Below are 18,240 nucleotides of genomic sequence, written 5' to 3'. Positions count from 1 at the left end.
CCTCCACCCCCTGGGTGACGTAGCCAGCAGCTCACCTGGTAGTTGTAGTAATGTACTGACACATCTCGGCCCTCCTTAGTCTTTTATTGTGGGAATAGCAGCAGGTTTCAAGAGGAGCTTCTGAGGAAGTCCAGTTTCAAAGTACCGTAGTTCTGGAAGCTTCTTTGGTGAAGAGTCGCTCACAAACAAACATTGTTTGTGGAAAACAACAACAAGTCCAGCCACATTGGCCGCTGTGCTTCTTCTTCCACAAGACAAATAGTGAGGAACCATACTGGTACCTGAAGACACATTTTCTCCAGTGGACATGATGGTGAAAACACATTTTCTCCAGTGGACATGAAGGTGAAAACACATTTTCTCCAGTGGACATGATGGTGAAAACACATTTTCTCCAGTGGACATGATGGTGAAAACACATTTTCTCCTGTGGACATGAAGGTGAAAACACATTTTCTCCAGTGGACATGAAGGTGAAAACACATTTTCTCCAGTGGACATGAAGGTGAAAACACATTTTCTCCAGTGGACATGAAGGTGAAAACACATTTTCTCCTGTGGACATGAAGGTGAAAACACATTTTCTCCAGTGGACATGAAGGTGAAAACACATTTTCTCCAGTGGACATGAAGGTGAAAACACATTTTCTCCAGTGGACATGATGGTGAAAACACATTTTCTCCAGTGGACATGAAGGTGAAAACACATTTTCTCCAGTGGACATGAAGGTGGAAACACATTTTCTCCAGTGGACATGAAGGTGAAAACACATTTTCTCCAGTGGACATGACGGTGAAAACACATTTACTCCAGTGGACATGATGGTGAAAACACATTTTCTCCAGTGGACATGAAGGTGAAAACACATTTTCTCCAGTGGACATGAAGGTGAAAACACATTTTCTCCAGTGGACATGAAGATGAAAACACATTTTCTCCAGTGGACATGACGGTGAAAACACATTTTCTCCAGTGGACATGAAGGTGAAAACACATTTTCTCCAGTGGACATGAAGGTGAAAACACATTTTCTCCAGTGGACATGAAGGTGAAAACACATTTTCTCCAGTGGACATGAAGGTGGAAACACATTTTCTCCAGTGGACATGAAGGTGAAAACACATTTTCTCCAGTGGACATGACGGTGAAAACACATTTACTCCAGTGGACATGATGGTGAAAACACATTTTCTCCAGTGGACATGAAGGTGAAAACACATTTTCTCCAGTGGACATGAAGGTGGAAACACATTTTCTCCAGTGGACATGAAGATGAAAACACATTTTCTCCAGTGGACATGAAGGTGAAAACACATTTTCTCCAGTGGACATGAAGGTGAAAACACATTTTCTCCAGTGGACATGAAGGTGAAAACACATTTTCTCCAGTGGACATGAAGGTGAAAACACATTTTCTCCAGTGGACATGAAGGTGGAAACACATTTTCTCCAGTGGACATGAAGATGAAAACACATTTTCTCCAGTGGACATGAAGGTGAAAACACATTTTCTCCAGTGGACATGAAGGTGAAAACACATTTTCTCCAGTGGACATGAAGGTGAAAACACATTTTCTCCAGTGGACATGAAGGTGGAAACACATTTTCTCCAGTGGACATGAAGGTGAAAACACATTTTCTCCAGTGGACATGACGGTGAAAACACATTTACTCCAGTGGACATGATGGTGAAAACACATTTTCTCCAGTGGACATGAAGGTGAAAACACATTTTCTCCAGTGGACATGAAGGTGAAAACACATTTTCTCCAGTGGACATGAAGATGAAAACACATTTTCTCCAGTGGACATGACGGTGAAAACACATTTTCTCCAGTGGACATGAAGGTGAAAACACATTTTCTCCAGTGGACATGAAGGTGAAAACACATTTTCTCCTGTGGACATGAAGGTGAAAACACATTTTCTCCAGTGGACATGAAGGTGGAAACACATTTTCTCCAGTGGACATGAAGGTGAAAACACATTTTCTCCAGTGGACATGACGGTGAAAACACATTTACTCCAGTGGACATGATGGTGAAAACACATTTTCTCCAGTGGACATGAAGGTGAAAACACATTTTCTCCAGTGGACATGAAGGTGAAAACACATTTTCTCCAGTGGACATGAAGATGAAAACACATTTTCTCCAGTGGACATGACGGTGAAAACACATTTTCTCCAGTGGACATGACGGTGAAAACACATTTTCTCCAGTGGACATGAAGGTGAAAACACATTTTCTCCAGTGGACATGAAGGTGAAAACACATTTTCTCCAGTGGACATGAAGGTGAAAACACATTTTCTCCAGTGGACATGAAGATGAAAACACATTTTCTCCAGTGGACATGAAGGTGAAAACACATTTTCTCCAGTGGACATGATGGTGAAAACACATTTTCTCCAGTGGACATGATGGTGAAAACACATTTTCTCCAGTGGACATGAAGGTGAAAACACATTTTCTCCAGTGGACATGAAGGTGAAAACACATTTTCTCCAGTGGACATGAAGGTGAAAACACATTTTCTCCAGTGGACATGATGGTGAAAACACATTTTCTCCAGTGGACATGAAGGTGAAAACACATTTTCTCCAGTGGACATGGTGGTGAAAACACATTTTCTCCAGTGGACATGAAGGTGAAAACACATTTTCTCCAGTAGATATGAAGGTGAAAACACATTTTCTCCAGTGGACATGATGGTGAAAACACATTTTCTCCAGTGGACATGAAGGTGAAAACAAATTTTCTCCAGTGGACATGAAGGTGAAAACACATTTTCTCCAGTGGACATGATGGTGAAAACACATTTTCTCCAGTGGACATGATGGTGAAAACACATTTTCTCCAGTGGACATGACGGTGAAAACACATTTTCTCCAGTGGACATGAAGGTGAAAACACATTTTCTCCAGTGGACATGAAGGTGAAAACACATTTTCTCCAGTGGACATGAAGGTGAAAACACATTTTCTCCAGTGGACATGAAGGTGAAAACACATTTTCTCCAGTAGATATGAAGGTGAAAACACATTTTCTCCAGTGGACATGATGGTGAAAACACATTTTCTCCAGTGGACATGAAGGTGAAAACAAATTTTCTCCAGTGGACATGAAGGTGAAAACACATTTTCTCCAGTGGACATGATGGTGAAAACACATTTTCTCCAGTGGACATGATGGTGAAAACACATTTTCTCCAGTGGACATGACGGTGAAAACACATTTTCTCCAGTGGACATGAAGGTGAAAACACATTTTCTCCAGTGGACATGAAGGTGAAAACACATTTTCTCCAGTGGACATGAAGGTGAAAACACATTTTCTCCAGTGGACATGAAGGTGAAAACACATTTTCTCCAGTGGACATGAAGGTGAAAACACATTTTCTCCAGTGGACATGATGGTGAAAACACATTTTCTCCAGTGGACATGATGGTGAAAACACATTTTCTCCAGTGGACATGAAGGTGAAAACACATTTTCTCCAGTGGACATGATGGTGAAAACACATTTTCTCCAGTGGACATGAAGGTGAAAACACATTTTCTCCAGTGGACATGGTGGTGAAAACACATTTTCTCCAGTGGACATGAAGGTGAAAACACATTTTCTCCAGTAGATATGAAGGTGAAAACACATTTTCTCCAGTGGACATGATGGTGAAAACACATTTTCTCCAGTGGACATGAAGGTGAAAACACATTTTCTCCAGTGGACATGAAGGTGAAAACACATTTTCTCCAGTGGACATGATGGTGAAAACACATTTTCTCCAGTGGACATGATGGTGAATACACATTTTCTCCAGTGGACATGAAGGTGAAAACACATTTTCTCCAGTGGACATGAAGGTGAAAACACATTTTCTCCAGTGGACATGATGGTGAAAACACATTTTCTCCAGTGGACATGATGGTGAATACACATTTTCTCCAGTGGACATGAAGGTGAAAACACATTTTCTCCAGTGGACATGATGGTGAAAACACATTTTCTCCAGTGGACATGAAGGTGAAAACACATTTTCTCCAGTGGACATGAAGGTGAAAACACATTTTCTCCAGTAGATATGAAGGTGAAAACACATTTTCTCCAGTGGACATGATGGTGAAAACACATTTTCTCCAGTGGACATGAAGGTGAAAACAAATTTTCTCCAGTGGACATGAAGGTGAAAACACATTTTCTCCAGTGGACATGATGGTGAAAACACATTTTCTCCAGTGGACATGATGGTGAAAACACATTTTCTCCAGTGGACATGACGGTGAAAACACATTTTCTCCAGTGGACATGAAGGTGAAAACACATTTTCTCCAGTGGACATGAAGGTGAAAACACATTTTCTCCAGTGGACATGAAGGTGAAAACACATTTTCTCCAGTGGACATGAAGGTGAAAACACATTTTCTCCAGTGGACATGAAGGTGAAAACACATTTTCTCCAGTGGACATGATGGTGAAAACACATTTTCTCCAGTGGACATGATGGTGAAAACACATTTTCTCCAGTGGACATGAAGGTGAAAACACATTTTCTCCAGTGGACATGAAGGTGAAAACACATTTTCTCCATGGACATGAAGGTGAAAACACATTTTCTCCAGTGGACATGAAGGTGAAAACACATTTTCTCCAGTGGACATGAAGGTGAAAACACATTTTCTCCAGTGGACATGATGGTGAAAACACATTTTCTCCATGGACATGAAGGTGAAAACACATTTTCTCCAGTGGACATGAAGGTGAAAACACATTTTCTCCAGTGGACATGAAGGTGAAAACACATTTTCTCCAGTGGACATGATGGTGAAAACACATTTTCTCCAGTGGACATGAAGGTGAAAACTAATTTTCTCCAGTGGACGTGAAGGTGAAAACACATTTTCTCCAGTGGACGTGAAGGTGAAAACACATTTTCTCCAGTGGACATGATTGTGAAAACACATTTTCTCCAGTGGACATGATTGTGAAAACACATTTTCTCCAGTGGACATGAAGGTGAAAACACATTTTCTCCAGTGGACATGATGGTGAAAACACATTTTCTCCAGTGGACATGAAGGTGAAAACACATTTTCTCCAGTGGACATGATTGTGAAAACACATTTTCTCCAGTGGACATGAAGGTGAAAACACATTTTCTCCAGTGGACATGATTGTGAAAACACATTTTCTCCAGTGGACATGAAGGTGAAAACACATTTTCTGCAGTGGACATGATGGTGAAAACACATTTTTTCCAGTGGACATGAAGGTGAAAACACATTTTCTCCAGTGGACATGAAGGTGAAAACACATTTTCTCCAGTGGACATGAAGGTGAAAACAGATGTGGAACAACAAAAACAGCAGTTCAATGTGAAGCAGCAGAGACTGAGATGTGGGCGTGTCTTGTTTTGGTTTCTCCTCATGTCAATCTTCCTGGAGGCGGGGCTTCTCCAGCTCTGTGACGTCATCAAATAGAATCAAGGTGTTGAGCTCCCCCACCAGGTAGAACAGAGAAAGATCACTGTGAACTCAATCTGGAGGGAATCAATGAAAAAACACTTTGGGGATTATATGAACCCTGAATAGCACTTTTATCATGTCTAAAGCACAGAAAAGTCGATTTAGTAGAATTTGAGACCTTTAAATGAGTTTCAGGCTAGTTTTTACAAGCCACCGCTTCTGACTGCTGATCTGTGTTTTGAGAGTTTTCTTATTGGCTTTCCAAATCAAAATACTAATTAATTTCTTAGTTATATATTGGTTCAGTCAGATTTGGCTGTGTTTTTGTTAAAATTCTCCTGAGCAATTCGTTGGGTACATAACTTCTGTTCTGTCATTTTGTCTTGATCTTCTGACCACATCATTCTGGACTGGGTCTTTTAGTTTTTAATAGGCTATGAATAAATACATTTCTCAACTTTATGTGAGAATTTTTTCATAGTATTTTTTAACTTTGTTCAGACTGGTGGCTGAATTCTTTCTTCTGTGATTTAATTAGGTTTGGTTGGTTGTTTCTTGACCGTTTGGTTTCTGGTTCGGACTGATTTCTCATGGTCTGAACCAGGTTATATTTTTTAACTGACCTTATTTCTATCTGGTTGTGGCAGTTGCACATGCCACCCTTGGGTTCTCCCACAGAAGCATGGAGACGGTGCTTCCAAACTCTATTCTTTATTACTGTAATTTCCAGACGATAAGCTGGTACTTTTTTCGTGTGCTATGATCTCCACTGTGGCCAGAGTTTTCAGGAATCGTTGTTTATGGTGAGTCGTTGCTTCGTTGATGTGTAAACGCGTGGCCCAAACGCTGAGAGATATCAGTTTTTTCAAATATCTGGGTTCATGTAAAAGTGGTCTGAAGCCTGAGTTTTTGGTATCATTGGTTCCAGACTGCCTTCTTGTTGGTTCTGACGTGAGTTTGAAATAACTGAAAGCCTCACCAACCACAGTGTGATGCATTGACATGTTTTGATTCTTGAATATCACGAACCAAATCAGAATGATGTTGCAGCCTCTCATATTCTTGTTGATTTTTCCAAACTCCAACAGAAAACTTTCGAGACACAGCTGTTATTAAGTCTCACCTGCCTCCATTTTTCTTCCAGATTGCTTATAAAATGTAGACCTGATTATTGATTATTATACTGTGGGGTAAAAATCACAGCTCCACAGTGTATCACAATTGTATTGTAAATGCATCAACATATCAACATATAATGTTTATAAATAATAGAAAAGACTGCAATAAATTGTCATTCATGCACAGCAAATTAAAACTCACAAAGTTCAGAATTTCACCAAAACATGTAATTAATCAGTTAATTGCAGTTTTTGTGTAATTGACTGAATCTGCAGAATACATCATTTTCTACCTGGAAAGCCAGAAAAAGAAAAGACAAATGACTGGAAATAACAACCTGCTCTCTGCTGTGAAGAAACGTGACGGGGATTTAAAAAAAAGAACAATAAAGTATCAAGTTTTGGTCTGATATTGTACAGAGTACTCGTACTCATGGAGGCTCCCCAATTCAATCCGGTGAGCAATACATGACATCATACATCAGCAGAATCGCCTGCAGCTACACAAGAGAGCATGAGCCAGGTCAGAATGTGTGGGATTATTGAGAATGAAAAAAGTAAGATGGACTGTAAATAATGTTCTTTTTTCCTCAGTTTTTTTTATTGAAATCTCACAGGTGGAGTTGTACAATTCTACTGGTCAATTGTCATGGTCTGTGAAAATGCCTTCTTCTTCTTTTTTTTTTAAACAACAGCAAACTAATAAAAGGAAGGCAAGCATAAACATATACGATTAGTTACAAAAAAAGTGAAAAGAGTGAAGAGTAAATAAGTAAGTAAAAGAAAAAAACACCAAAACCAAATCCATCCCTATCCCTAGACAAACGTCACACACACACTGATTCATATGGGGGAGGGGGTTGGGGTTCTGCTCATAGTCGTCATTACCTGCTCAGTTGGTAGTCAGATTCTAGATCAATGCTGAGTGTGTGGATGTAATCAGTAAAAGGTTGCCACATTTTGTTGAAGGTTTTCAAGGAACCCTGAAGGGAGAATCTGATTCTCCCAAGCTTGACGCAATTTGAGATTTCATGTAGCCATCTATTATGTGTAGGAGGGAGCGGAATAAATCATTTTCTGCCAGAATCTCAAGAGGAGAACAATGGTTGAAACAACACCAGTGTTGGGATCTCACAGGACCACAGAAAGTTGGTTCATTTCTAGGAAAAGACAATTGTCATATGTCATGATACACAGTCATGACATATGAATTCTGACCCAGGAATGTGATTGTCTTTCGTACCGAGTGCAAAGGGGGCTTCTGCAGGACCCCCCCCCCCCCCCTTTCTGCTCACAAGACTCTTCCCCCCATGCATTTAGCCAGTCACTGATTGGTTGAAGCTCCCAGGTTTTGACACCTCTGAATTCACACGTGGACAAAAGGCTTCAGCCAGCCTCCACTCTCTCTCTTGCACGACTACACTCCGAGGAGGTGAGTTGCTGGAGAGCAGCTCATCCAGTGTTAGCACACAGCTAACACCAGAGGCCTGCAAGCAGGGGCCTCCACTCCTCTCTTACAACGAAGACTCCGAGGAGACCTTCCCAGGACCGGAGACCAGCGCCCAGAGTCTGCTCTCCAGGGAAACCAAGCAGTTCCTCCAGGACGGACCAGGGAAACGACGCCTCACAGAACTTCTTTGTGTTTTCCTCAACCAGCAGGAAAAGCATCACAGACCTGAGCGACCAGCTCCTCAGTCTGGACAAAAGGAACAACCAGGAGCTGCAAAGAAGGACTCCTGAAACATCAACTTCATCTTCTTCTCCTCAGCCTGCAGAACCAGCAACCACAGTTAGCAGGAGGTGCTAACTACAGGAGAAGACACCAGCTTCCCTCCAGCAGGACAACAACTGAACTCCTTCAAGGAAGTGGGAACAACAACTGGGCTTTACCTGAGATTAGTTAAACCTGATGCTATGATAGAACTGTTTAACTTTATGAAGATGTGTTGATTCTATTACAGTGATTGAGTTCTATAGAGAATGATATTAGGAGCAGTTATCAACCTGTAAACCAACGTTAGCTCTGCCATAGACACAGGGTCTGCATGCTAATCTTTGCTTTACTAACTAGTTAACTCACAATCCTACACATATCACATCAAAGACAACATCACACAGTAACTGAACACCATCTGACGACTCCTGACGTTTTACAAAACAAGTCTCATTCACATCAAGTCATTCTAGAAATGGTCCTTTAGCAGAGACACACAGGAAGCAGATGCTAAAGACTAGCTTCCATGTTCCATTGTTCTCCAGCACATGGTGGAGACCCAGGACAGACTTCCTGTTCTCTGATAAACTCCATTTGAATGGAGTTTCTTGTGATCCGCCATCTTGTTTTGTAGTTCATCACACATCACACACACACACTCCTTCCACCTCTCTCTCTCTCTTTTCTCCCCCCCCCCCCCCCCCCCCCCCACACACACACACACACACACCCACACACCCCCAGCTGTATATAGGTAGTTAGAATCTGTGTTTTATTTGTTTTCATTGTAAATAAATTTAATGTTTGGAATCATACTTGCTGTGTTATTAATGAGCACAAAGGAGAATGAAATGTCGACTCTTCTGTGTCAAAAATCCTTCAATCTTTACTATTAATTCTGATTATTGTAGTTAATTTGACTATTAATTAAAACTCCTGATGAACTGTTTAGTATATCTTATGAGACTGATAGAACTGAATTGACTATCATTTCCTGTTAAGACAGTGGAGCTCCGAGGTTCTGATGCACGTCAGATTACATTTCAATAACATGATTAATAACTATCTTTGATCATTATTAATCATTATCGATAGCCAACCATAACATAAATAGTGATCCATATGAGGTAATAAATCCCGACACCAGCAACTTAATCACTAGAGACATTTGGACCAGCAGAGTCAGAACGATGTCTCTCAGGAGTTGAGCTGCTCAGCACGTAACTCTGAGCTGTCCTACATGCTACATGCTACATGCTACATGCTACATGTTACATGCCAGGGCTAAAGTATGGTCTAGGTGATGCGAGAGCACATTTTGGCACTCTGGGGGTTCATTTTTTTATTTTCTGAACATTTTCACAAATTGGTGAGCATTTGATCATGTTTAGGCTGTTCAATGTGGGTCTAATGACGTGGCGGAATAAGAAACAATAATAATTAAAACATTACAAATACAATAGGATCCTGGCTTCCAGGCCAGGGCTCCTTTGGAAGCCTGGCCTTTCAGGCTCGGTCCTTATTAAGAGAAAGACACGGTGAAATACTCAAATAATTTAATAAAATAAATGGATAGATACCAATTAGTACAAAAGGAGTGCTTTTCTTTGCTTGTGGACATGTCGGCTGGTTTGGCTGAGGGTTCAGCTTCCTGACTGCTTCTTTCTCTGTGGTATTGTGACTCAGCTGGTACCCCGACATCTTCTGGTCCTAAAAGCTCCTAAAGATCCTAAAAGCTGTGAAAGTGTGTTTGAAACAGCCATGAACTGCCTCAGAGGAAAGAAAAATTAGTTGGAAGTTAGTCTGATGAATATCTTGCTTGTATGTTTTTATCCAGGTAAAACTCATTAGCCGTCATAATGAAGATGAAAGATCCTGAGCTCTCGTGCTCTGACTGATTGCATTCATGAGTCGCACCATGGGAACACAACCCACCCTGCCCACATTAAGCAAACCATGTATGTAATAAAGCCGTTGAGGAGGATAAAGAGGAGGATGAATAACACCCAGAGCACATGAATGGTGGAATTAATTAGCCTCCTTGGAGACAGTGCGACGTCAGTCTGGGGTGAGTTATGGGGCTCTCTGAGATTTGGAGGCCTCCGAAGAGGCTGGTGATTATGGGCTAAGTAGATTATGCAGCTCATCCTCACTCATCATGTGGAGGGTTTTTTTCCCCTTTTTTCAGACAATCAAAACGGAAATATCATCTTCTTGTTAATTGTCTCAACAAGTAGTGTGGTTCACTGGTACGTCGTCTCTGATGAAGATATAATTATAGGAGCAAACATCACAGCACACACGTGCCGCAAAGCAAACACCTAAATATAGAGTATTTATCTTGTTTTTGTTAAGTTGCACTCATGAATTATGTATAGATAAACATTTGCTTCACACTAAGCGTGTCTTTATTCATTCTTCACTGGCTGGCACCCTCAGGAGTTTTGTATAGCAGCTTACATAATTTACCAAACACATGGTGATACGAGGAGAATGATAATCCATACCATGTTTAAACTAGAAGTATTGTTAACGGTGAGTTTAACGCTGACCTACATCAGATTGACAGTTTTGATTTAAACGTCTTCTTTGTGTAGATGAAAATCCCTCATTCCTGGAGGAGGACCAGAGCTGGAGTGATGAGCGTTACCTTGCTCTGCAGGGCGACTTCCAGGATGCTCTCTGTGTAGCGGACGCCATGAGCCTCCGACGGCCGAGACGTCATGAAGCACAGGAACATACAAAGACAGCCGTCATTTCAATCGATTGTTTTCTAATTAATCCTCTTTATGATTTATCACAGATCATTTCTATGTGATACTCCAAGTCATGCTACATGCTACATGCTACATGTTGAAGAGTTCCGGGACTCACACACCAGCGATGCGACGCATGATTACAGCATGATTTCCCTCAATTTTCAAGTAAAAACGCACATTTTTCAATTGCATTTGGGTGTCTGTCACCGAGTGCTGGTGACCCAGTGAATGCATATGAAGTAAATGGACAAGTAGTATTGCTTTGAAAAAATGCTGTCTATTGTCGAATAGTTTCACTCGCAACCTGTTTGTTTTAGACAATTCTAATCCTGCTGTGATTGCTTCAAAGAGTTGGTTTAATCGCCTTTCTGCCCACAAAAAAGGAGCCGCCCGGACACAGGGTGACAAACGTGAGTTAACAGAGACACACAGAAGAGCCTGAAAGAGGCAGCTGTGTCTGAGTTTGTGTTTGTGTTTTCATTTACCGTATTTTCCGCACTATAAGGCACCTAAATACCTCAAATTTTCTCAAAAGCTGCCAGTGCGCCTTATAACCCGGTGCGCCTTATATATGGAAGAATTGCTCTACTTGAGACTGCTATTTGACAGCTGAACAACAAGAAGCTTTTATTTTGACAACTCTAACTTCACAACCTGATCTTCAGAGCGGACGACACTCCACACAACACATCCATCACTCATGGTTGCACACCAACATTCTAACAAACCAAAATAAACTAGATGAAATAATGACTCCCTAAACTGGGGAACAAAAACACATAAACACAATCAACACAACACCAAGCCCAACAACAACCCACAATAACCTCCAACAACACAAAACATGAATTCCCATCATGCCTTGCAGCGACCACCTCTGGACGGTAAGCAGCCGCCGACAGCTCCTCAGTGCAGCCGATAGAAACTCCCATAATTCATTGCAGCTGTTTGTGGTGTTTTAAATGCAATTATTGGGGGTTATATTTGGTTTGTGGTGTCGGTAATAATTGTGTTGTGTTGTGTTTTTGTTGCTTAGTTCATGTAGTTTAGTTTATTACCGGTAGTTGTAAGTTGTCAACCAGCAGTGAAGAAGGTTTTGTGTGTAGTGTCCTCCTGGCATAGGCTGCAGGTAGGACTATCAAAAAAAGTGTGTGCACCTCTCTGGGTGTTAGAATCAGTGGAAAATGTAACATAATGGCTTTGAGCTATAAAGGTTGCTGACCACTGGTCTATTCAATGTGCCTTATAATGCGGTGCGCCTTATATATGAACAAAGTTGTAAATTATGCCAATCAATGTAGGTGCGCCTTATAATCTGGTATATTGTTTTTTGTATCCTCTGACTCCATGGCTATGTGGGAGAACCCGAAGGTGGTGTGCATCACTGCAAAAGGCGGAAATGTTCTTGTGCATGGATACAGTCCAGAAGAGGAAGATGAACAACAATGTTTGCCTTTACGGTGTCATGGCTCCCAGTACATCGTCACATCGTTATACTTTGTGGAGCTCAAATCTCCAATGTCCTCTAAATGCATCACAGCTCCTTTGCTCTGCAGGGGGCCAGCAGTAACTTCATTGCTGCCCTCTGATGGAAGCAGGACGCTGCTATTGGGTTCAAATGTTGAGTGACAGTATCATCAGCCAATCAGATTTTGATGTTTTATTGATGGACCACCTTAGTCCGTCAACGGCGGCTAATTTAACAGCGAGATCAATGATACAATAGTGGACCTGCTTCGGGGACCTTATTAAATTGTGAGTAGAAGAAGAAGAAAACCACCACCAGAAATGATGAGCTGAACTCAGACCAACAAAGGCTTTGTGCAGCGTTTTACAACAGGATGGATTTAATCTACAAGTGATGGGTGAGTGCTAGTTTCTTTCTTATTTTCTCTGGATTAGAGTGGCGCTGCTTTGGCATTTGGTGCTGTTTTTGATCATAAAGTGGTGTTAACTCATACAGTCGTGCACACAGACAGACAAGCATGCATGAATGACAGGAGTGATCCAGACTCACACCCTCCCCCTCTCTGTGCAAACCTGTTGGAAACACTGGAAAATGATGTGATGGTGAAGCTGCACAGTGGAGTCTGGATGTGTTGTGGTTGTTGATCAGTTGTCATGTTGGTGTGGATTAAGTACTGATGCATGGTGGTGGCCTTACATTGGATTCGGATTGTGTATTTACCGTAGGACATAATGTGCGGCCACAAGGCGGGGGGGCTGCTGGCCTCCTGACCCTGACTGAAACACCACCGCACACTACTGGAAATATAAAGAGAATCAATAATACAAAAAATATACAAAGGTAGTCATATTCTTTTTCTATCTTGTCTTTACTTATTCCATGTTGTCAATGCTTTTCCTGTTTTGTCTTTGTCTTTTCCACTTACTTTTGTCATTGCATTTACTGGATGAGTCAAGCCGTCTGGAAAAGACCAAAGCAACCTGACTACCTTTGTATATTTTTTGTATTATTGATTCTCTTCATATTTCCACATTTATTTCCTTTTAATTTTGGCACTCCAGTGATTCCATAGAAAACAGCGCCAACTCATGGCCACACATGGATCGTTTTCAGTTTTTCTGCCATTTATATATAAACAGATTGTTTTCAAAACATTGCTGTGCAAACGTGATACTTCTCTGTAACAAAAACTCAAAAACAATGAGTTTTCACTTCAAACATTGTAAAGGTGTAAATGAGGCCTAAAGTTGCACGATGCCTTGCTCAGACATGAAGGAATAGTTTAAATGCTTTTTTTCTAGAACTAATGAAGGAAAATAAGACACCTTTCCTTATGTTGCCAAAAAAGGTACAATGCCATCATTTATTCAGGTGACTTATTAAATACTGCGTTCTTCCAGGTGTTAATAGTATGAAGCAGGTATTCAGTGTTGTAGCTGTGCAGGAATCAACGAGGGATGGCATTAAAGGAGTGAAGTCACATGCTCAGTTGATAAAACTGGATAAATTGGAATTTTCTTTTTAAAGAAATATTTCATAGTAATTGAAATCAAAACCCCTCAATCCAGCAAGTAGTATAGATCTCTAATTTAATAAAGTTTGACTCTGCTGCACAAGGAGTTGATTGAAAGACTCAGCGCTGCAAGCACATCTGGACAGGTGTGTCTCCCGAGTCAACACTCATCCGGAGATTGGCACATTTTCGATTTGGCTCAGCAGCTGTTCCGCTCCACGTCAGCTCCCGGCATGCCACTGCCTTATTATACCCTTATTAATGTAATGTCATTAAATGTCCCCGTGAACATCTGAGAGCAGCCTACACACCTCGTAACACCCGTTCCTTTTGGCAGGGCCATACATCGGCCCAGCCTGCCGAGATCTACTACTGAGCCACGAGGGTGGAACTGATTATTTGCTGGGAAGGTAGCGGAGTGGGGCTGGGTTAGAGTACGTGGTTTAGGGGCGTTGAATCATTGGATGTATTTATTATCCATCCTCCAGCTCTGGCTCAATCGTGCACCTCCTAGATCAGGTAGAATAATGGCCTCCATAACCTTGGGCATTTGTGGCCTCTGAGAACTCTCTCCTACGCCTCCCCTGTTGCTATCTTTTCATTACAGGTAAGGAAAAAAAAGAAGTGGCACAGATCAGATAGAAACGGGAGGACACGTGGGTGAGTGCACTCATACTGGAGCACTCCCGCGTGCTCCGAGGCAGTATTTCTCTCCACGTCAGAGCTACAAGCGGAGGCATCCTCAATTGATTGTGAGATAATGAAGGAGTGCTGGGAGAGAGAGGCGGATCAATGGAGCGAGGTCCCTGTAGACGGAAACTGAGAGCACAGACCTGGATGATGGTCTTAAACACAGCACCAGATTATAAAGAAAATCAATCTGCTCAATCAGATGGACCGGTTTGAATTTTTTTTTGAAATACAACCATTTTTAGAATCAGTGTCAAACTTGGTATTGTAATGGGAAAACTGTAAGTGATGCTAGTTTGGTGCAATTACAAGTCTAATTAACATGTGTAAACATGTGAACCTCATGCCAAAGGTCCAACTTGCCCAGGGAAGAACATTATGAAATATACTAATTACTGGGAAGAGTTAAGGGAGTTTTCAATAATAATACGACCTTGAACTAAAAGGCTGCTTGCAGCAAGATTCTGCAGTCAAACATTTGTACTTTTGTACTTGCAAATTTACATCAACGTTTCTCCTTATTGTGACTGTCAGTCATTGAATACATGTTGTCCAGCCTGTGAAGGGACAGCTTTTAGATTGCATATCATACGTTTTGTGAATGAGGACCTGGGTTTCAATGCAGGTTGCAACAGTAAAAGCATCAATTAAAAAACTAGCCAAGTCTTGCTATAGTGACCCTGAATGCAAACTTACTTCATGATAGGTTTAGCACAAAGCACATTACATTTTGATATCTCTAAAATGTACTTGTACTTTCTTGTCACAGCTGAAGAATGTGGTCTTTTCTGGTCTGGCCCAATTCAAATCAAATGGTATGTTAAACTGGAAGTTGGAGTTAAACACTATATAAACTGTTGTTATCACTTGATTCTAAAAGAAAAACTAGATGAATTGTGGCTTTGCAGTACAGCTAGCAGTACACAGGCGTGTGCTTCAGCATCCAGTCTCCTGTGATAAACAGCAGAGGAAGTTTGTGCCATAACGTACCTGCTCCTTCTTCTCCTCCGTCTCTCGAGTTTTTACCTCTTTACTTTAGTTTCATAAGAATATATTATTTGAAGGAAATGCATCATAATAAATAAAAAATGTCCAAGTGTTGGCAGCCGGACTCTGGTGATGAGAAGTAATATCACAGGGCAATGAGCTACATCCAGGTAGAAGACAGACGGGCTTCTCCGGAGTCTCAACGACTGCGATGCTTCAGTGAAGTTTGGATGACTTGGAAAATGTTGGAAAGTGTCCCCGATTCTGAAGCAGTGGTAGCTGTACCTTTCCATGCTTTACCCTCTATCAGACACTGGTTGGTGTCTAAACATCACTATTTGCCAAAGGTTCAGGCACACCTGCTCCCACAAACACACAAAAACAGGAAAGTTCACTATAACAGCACTTTGTTGATTCCCAGGCTTGTCCGGTATTCGAGGAAGATTCCTATTCTGGATTTTCTGAGACTTGCAAACCTAACATCTATGAAGCCTTTGTTCCTCATTCTGAAATCTACTTGAACTACTGACCTTGAGCACTAACAATACAATGTACATTCAAGATGATGGTATGATGAGGCTGAATGAATATTTGTCTTTACTATAAATGTATAAATGAAATAATCATAAAAGCAGGATATCTTCAGACTTCAACATGCTCACGTGAAGGGATGCACTGATGCTGGGTCTCGGGTCCAATACTGCACGGAGTACTTGCACTCGTTACGGATCTCTGATTCAACCAGGGGAGAACCTCATGACCTCATGCGTCAGCAACAGGTACACAAGAGAATATGAGTTTGGAGATTCATTAATATTATTGAGAATGACAAAAGTAAGACAGACTGTAAATTACGATTTGATCAAATATATAGGATGAGAAAAGTAGTTCATACAACACCAGCAGCTTCATCACCAGAGACATTTGGACCAGCAGTTTGCCTTACATAAATCATATTCACTAACTTCAGCATGTTTTGTCTCATATCACTACCTTACCACTATAAGTTGATCTTGTGAAACATTCCAGCCACTAGTTAGACTTCCATTTACCATAAAAATGAAGAACAGACAAGAGCAGATTCACAGCAACTTACCACCTCGACCCAAGAGTGCAAAGTAAAGAAAAGAAATGTGACTGTTAACTTTCAGAGCTTCAAGGATCTACCTTGGTGCTGGACACCACAGGGCACCTTCAGAGTTCCTGTCGAGTTCATAGCTCAGTGAACCCGAGGCTGTTGTGGCTGCACAAAATGGACCAACAGGATAACAGGCTGGAGGTCATAATGGTTGGAAAATGCAGCCATTGGCAGCATTTGGCAGCTGCGCCATGTCTCATAAGGCATATAAGTTCTGAGCAGTTTAGCATACTGAGCCATTACAGGAAAAGGTAATATCAGTAGAAATACTTTCTCTGATTAGTATTCAGGCCAGAAGCTGCCGGCCAGTCGGCCTGTGAGCCGGTCAGATGTCCCCTGACTGTTTTCAGTCCACTGACTGTACAGAGCTTTCACAGAAAAACCAAATTATTGGTCTGCCTCTGCTCTAAAGCTACTTCTTCCTTCACTTTTCATGGGAAAAAGTAAGTGCAATACCATTTTCTAAAGACATACCTTCCAGAAGTGTTTGGTTATTCCCATTTGGATGAATCAATGCATAACCATCTCTGTGATAGCAGGCTTTTAGTGCAGCCATTTGGAAGAGGTTTACATGCTGTAGCCTTCAGAAATGTAACCCTATAGTTTAAACCCTCCGATTTTCTTAAGGCCAAACCTGTTTTGACATCATTTAGTGTCAGGGATCATGATATTGTGTAGATTTTTCAGTTTTATGGTCCTGCTTGTGCCTCTGGGTCGAGGATTAAAGGTTTAATTCCTCACACATTCATTGTATTATGGTGAAAGAGTCACATAATGTTAAACATTCCCATTACTTCCTGCATGGACAGATAATGTCACTAGTTTTAAGTCATTTTCTTCTCAAATATAATGTTTGTATCTTGTAATTGGACTCCCCTTTTTTCAGTGTCGGCTCTGCGTACGCAACAATGTTTCCAGTGAAAACCTGCTTTTGAGTTTTCATTGTAGAAAGGTTTAACTTTTACACGACAATGCTCTGAAAATGATTTCCATTTATACGTCACCGGCAGACAGACTGAACACAACAGAATTAGCAGGTCAGGCTATGAGATGGCGCTGTTGGTTGTGTTGTAAGACAGAGAGAGAACAATATGTTACTAACATTGACAATGGGACAACACGGACATTCTAGTAGACAGACGACGACGTTGGATTGTTATTAGAGTGACTGTCCACTATAAAACTTCTAAGTCCCAGGAGAAGGTGGACTGGGAGTCAAGACACTCTGGAGGAAACATTGTTATTGTCCATCTACTGAGCATGTGCAGAAAAACTATTGAATACGGCCATGGCATGTATGCACTTGGCAGCGTTTCCATGGTCTACAAGAAGATGGGCCGTGAGTGTTTCCAGAAAGTGTGGTTTTCTCTCATCGACACAGCAATGGAA

The sequence above is a fragment of the Blennius ocellaris genome, assembly GCF_963422515.1.
Source record: "Blennius ocellaris genome assembly, chromosome: 21".
NCBI classification, from domain to species: domain Eukaryota; kingdom Metazoa; phylum Chordata; class Actinopteri; order Blenniiformes; family Blenniidae; genus Blennius; species Blennius ocellaris.
This window is presented reverse-complemented; position numbering follows the sequence as displayed.